The sequence below is a fragment of the Penaeus vannamei genome, chromosome 3 (assembly GCF_042767895.1).
Source record: "Penaeus vannamei isolate JL-2024 chromosome 3, ASM4276789v1, whole genome shotgun sequence".
NCBI lineage: Eukaryota > Metazoa > Arthropoda > Malacostraca > Decapoda > Penaeidae > Penaeus > Penaeus vannamei.
Genome location: NC_091551.1, coordinates 49220839 through 49225838, shown reverse-complemented (window position 1 = coordinate 49225838; position 5000 = coordinate 49220839).

Here is a 5000-nt window from a genome sequence, read left to right as displayed (position 1 = left end):
CTCCTCTCCCTCCCTCCCCTGTCCCCAAACCCCACTCTCCACCCTCTTCTCTCCCTCCCACTCTCCCCCTCCCCCCTCTCTCTCCTTTTCTTCAATCCTCCTCCCACCCACTCTACCCCATCCCCTACCCTCCCCCTATCCCCCCGAGTCCTCTTCATTAGCACAGGTCGTCGTGGAGATCCAGTGAAGTGTCTTCATCGCCGCCACTTCCCAATGGACGACCGAGAACATCAATTATTTCCGTGTAAAGTGTAAAGACGATTTTCGTTTCTTCGGGGGGTTCTCTGGTCGTCTTCTGGGGTCGTGTATGGGAGTCGTGTTATCAGGTTTTGATTAACAATACGTATGTTTTTTTTTTCTTTCTTTCTTTCTTTTTCTTCAGTGTAGTTCTTTTCCAAGTTTTCTAAATTATTTTTTTCTTCTTTTTTTTTTCTTTATTAGGTCTTTTATGTGATTTTATTTTTATTTTTTTAGGTCTTTCGTATGACTTGGAAGCTTTGTTTCATTTGCATGTATGATTTACAATATATATTTTTGGGATTGCCTTTGCGAACTGCAGTTGCTTCTCACGTCTTCTAAAAAAGACTGACGCCCTTTTAAAAATCGTCAGTGTTTCATTCAAAGTTAGATTTCAGGTCGTTTGCATGGCCTTTATTTGCCTCTGATGCAACTTGCATGGCTTTCGGGTAATCTACTGCCCCCTCCCCCCCACCCCCAAAAAAAAGAAAAGAAAAAGAGAGAGAGAGGGAGAGCGGGAAACGGAGAGAGAAAGAGAGAAAGAAAAAGAGAGAGAGGCGGGAGGGATGGAGGAAGGGAGGAAAAGACAGAGGGAGAAAGAGTGGGGAGGAAGGGGAGAGTAAGAGAAAGAGAGAGAGAGAGAGAGAGAGAGGGAGAGAGAGGGAGAGAGAGAGAGAGAGAGAGAGAGAGAGAGAGAGAGAGAGAGAGAGAGAGATAAAAAGAGAGAGAGAGATAGAGAGACATAGAAAGAGAGAGAGAGAGATAAACATAGAACGAGAGAGAGAGAGAGAGAGACAGACAAAGAGAGGGATAGAGAAAGAGTGAGAGAAAGAAAGAGAAAGGGGAGAAAGGGAGAGAAAGAGAGAGAGAGAGAGAGAGAGAGAGAGAGAGAGAGAGAGAGAGAGAGAGAGAGAGAGAGAGAGAGAGAGAGAGAGAGAACAAAAAACTGACAAACAAAAAAGTGCAAAACGACAAGCCAATACCCATCCTCCAACCCCGATGACCCAGTAGCTCGACCCGAAATCCTTCCTCAGGTCAGGTCAACTCGGGAGGGAAATTCCGGGTCATCTCAGTGACCTTTCGTTAATGAGAGGCTCCTTGCTTTTACATTTACTGCCTGCGGTTATTACCTCTGGCGTGAGAACTGTGACGGCTTGGCTTGGCTTGGCTTTGCATGTGAGAACGCTTGCTTTTAACTTTTAAGAATTAAGGGTCTGTTTGTTTTCCTTTCGTGAGATGTTTTGGCTTGGAGTGTGTTTTTTTTCTGTATGAGAAATTTGAGTTTGCGGTTATATTTATAATTTGTTTGGATATGATTTTTTTGGTTTAGTTCGTTTTAGTTTCTTTTATAAGTGATTTTCTCTTATTTTCTACATTTATTTTTATTGGTCTTTCTTTTATTATCATCGCTTTTAACCCCTCTCCCACTCTTCTTTCTCTCTAATACATTTATATATATATATATATATATATATATATATATATATATATATATATATATATATATATATTTTTTTTTTACCACCCAGCACTAATCCACACTTCCCTTAACAAATCCACCTCCACCACTGACGATCCACCACCCATCGCCACCACCTCCACAGGGTCCCAGGATCGACACAAGCCAAATCCGATTACATCACTCCCCTCCCCCCCATTCCCCTTTCCCTGCCCCCCCCTCCCACCCCCATCCTTATAAGCCCTCCCCACCCACCCCTCCCTATCCCAGGTCAACTCACACTCGCTAGCAAAACTGTAATAGCAATATATCCCGACCTTTCATCACGCTAATAGGTACTCTAAAATTCCATTTGCATCAAGCTTGCAACGAGAGACATGGGTGGAGGTATTGCTATGACAGGCAATCAACAAGAACCCCCTATGTTGTCCATGTTGCTTGGCTTGGCTCTGCCGGTGAGGCGTGAAGGTGGGGGTGGGTGGGGGTGGGGGGGAGGAGGCTGGCTTGAGTAGAAGGATAATGGGATGGATTATGAGAGAGAGAGAGAGAGAGAGAGAGAGAGAGAGAGAGAGAGAGAGAGAGAGAGAGAGAGAGAGAGAGAGAGAGAGAGAGAGAGAGAGAGAGAGAGAGAGGAGAGAGAGAGAGAGAGAGGGAGAGAGAGAGAGAGAGAGAGAGAGAGAGAGAGAGAGAGAGAGAGAGAGAGAGAGAGAGAGAGAGAGAGAGAGAGAGAGAGAGAAAGAGGGAAAGAGAGGGAGGAATGAAGGAGGAACGGAGGGCGTGAGTAGAAGGATATTGGGATGGATTATGAGAGAGAGAGAGAGAGAGAGAGAGAGAGAGAGAGAGAGAGAGAGAGAGAGAGAGAGTAAGAGGGAGGAATGAAGGAGGGACGGAGGGAAGGAGAGAGAGAAAGAGAGAAGCAAAGGGAGAGAGGGGGAGGGAGGGACGGAGGGATTTTGAGGGAAAGGTGGGAAAAACACACGTACGCGCGCACACACAAACACACACACACACACAGAAAGAGAGAAAGAGAGAAAGAGAGACAGACAGACAGAGAGAGAGAGACAGAGACAGAGAGAGAGAGAGAGAGAGAGAGAGAGAGAGAGAGAGAGGGAGAGAGAAACAGAGAGAGAGAGAGAGAGAGAGAGAAAGAGAAAGAGAGAGAAAGAGAGAGAGAGAGAGAGAGAGAGAGAGAGAGAGAGAGAGAGAGAGAGAGAGAGAGAGAGAGAGAGAGAGAAATAAAGAAAGAGAAAGAGAGAGAGTCAGAGGAAGAGAAAGAAAAAGCCATGATAATAATGATAATCAAGATTTAATTCCACACTTTCTTTCCTTTATCTGTCATACACATACACCATCTTTTATCAGAATGTCCCGTGATTTATTGCAATATTTCATATTTTTTTTTCTCTCTATTCAATCAAGTGTTGAGATTGCAATAACTGCAACAAATAAAGTATGTTTTCGCTCTCCAATTTAGCAGTCAACATTCCCATTACTTCTGTTATCTGCCTGAGGTTCGGATAATTAAAATGGTATTTTCGTTTAACCGGATCTATCATCAGCATTATAAAAATAAAATAAAATAAAATAAAAAGATAGATAGCAAGATAGATAGATAGACTGACAGACTAGAAAACAGGAAGACAGACAAATAGATAAATAGGGAAATATGTAAATACATAGATAGATGGGTAGAGAGACAGATACGTAGGTAGACAGATGAATAGATAGAAATATAGAGAAGTAATTACATGGTCAGACCGACAGACAGACAGACAGACAGACAGACAGGACAGACTGACTGACTGATAGGCAGATAAAAAGAAAGATATATTGATATACCGATAGATAGATAAATAGACAGATAGAGATAGAGAGAGAGAGAGAGAGAGAGAGAGAGAGAGAGAGAGAGAGAGAGAGACAGAGAGAGAGAGAGAGGAGAGAGAGAGAGAGAGAGAGAGAGAGAGAGAGAGAGAGAGAGAGAGAGAGAGAGAGAGAGAGAGAGAGAGAGAGAGATGTAGAGAGAGATGTAGAGACAGACAGACAGACAGACATATTGACTGATAGACGGCGAGAGATATTCACAGATAGATAAACAGGCTTACAGACAGCCAGATACCTATGTATGTAGAAAAGAAAATATACAAAGAGATAGACAGATATATAAAGTAAACATATAAACAAGCAAAACAAATACATAAACAGATACAAAGAGATAGTCAGATAAATAAAGTAACAAACAAATAAGCAAAACAAATACATAAACAGATAGAGAGATAGTCAGATAAATACAGTAACAAACAAATAAGCAAAACAAATACATAAACAGATAGATAGAGAGACAGATAAATAAAGTAACAAACAAACAAGCAAAACAAATACATAAACAGATAGATAGAGAGACAGATAAATAAAGTAACAAACAAATAAGCAAAACAAATACATAAACAGATAGATAGAGAGATAGACAGCATGAAAAACGTAAACCCTACGATGCAACGGAGGAGATCAAATAACATCAAAGCAATATTGCACATTCACTTGCATCTGAATCACGTTTCGGATCTGGTTTCTTTAATTATATTCATCTGGCTCGTAACCAAAGGAATTCTATTGGCACGGTTGATTCCTGTTAACTGAATTCCATAGGATCTTTTAACACTTTTATTGAAGCGAATGCGTGGTGTAGAATACGCATTATAGTGTTTGGATGTGTGTCGGTGTGTGTTTATGTAGTGGATAATGGATAATTGGGTTGTTCGTTATTTGCTATTCGCTAATCTTTGTTATTCATTCGTAGGTTTGTTTCTGTTTCTGTTAATACTTTGTGATATAATGAAGTCGTAAATATCTACTGTTTACGTTCTCTTCAATAGATGCAGTTCATTTCTTAAGAACACAATAAAGACGTAAGCCATTCACGAATCTATAGCACCACGTCGTGTCACAATTTCTTAATATCACTTCATATTTTTTTTATAGACATTAATCTCTCTCACTATCACATCCTTTATTTTCGCCAAACTTCTTGTCTTCTTTAAAAAAAATCTTCTATCATTAAGTTACTCATCTGCATGAACACAAATCTAAACTTCATATTAGCTAAACTTCATGAATGTGTTTACATTAACGTTAGTCTATGCATGAATATGTTTTTAGAAGGTCTGTTTACCTTTAATCTGTCCAATAACAATGCAAACGGCTAATCATGAATATCTCAGTTATTGTGTGTCTCCGTAATGCTTCTTCTTATCCTTATCGTGCCGATGTGTGAGTGTATATGTAGGTCGCAAAAAAGTCATTATTG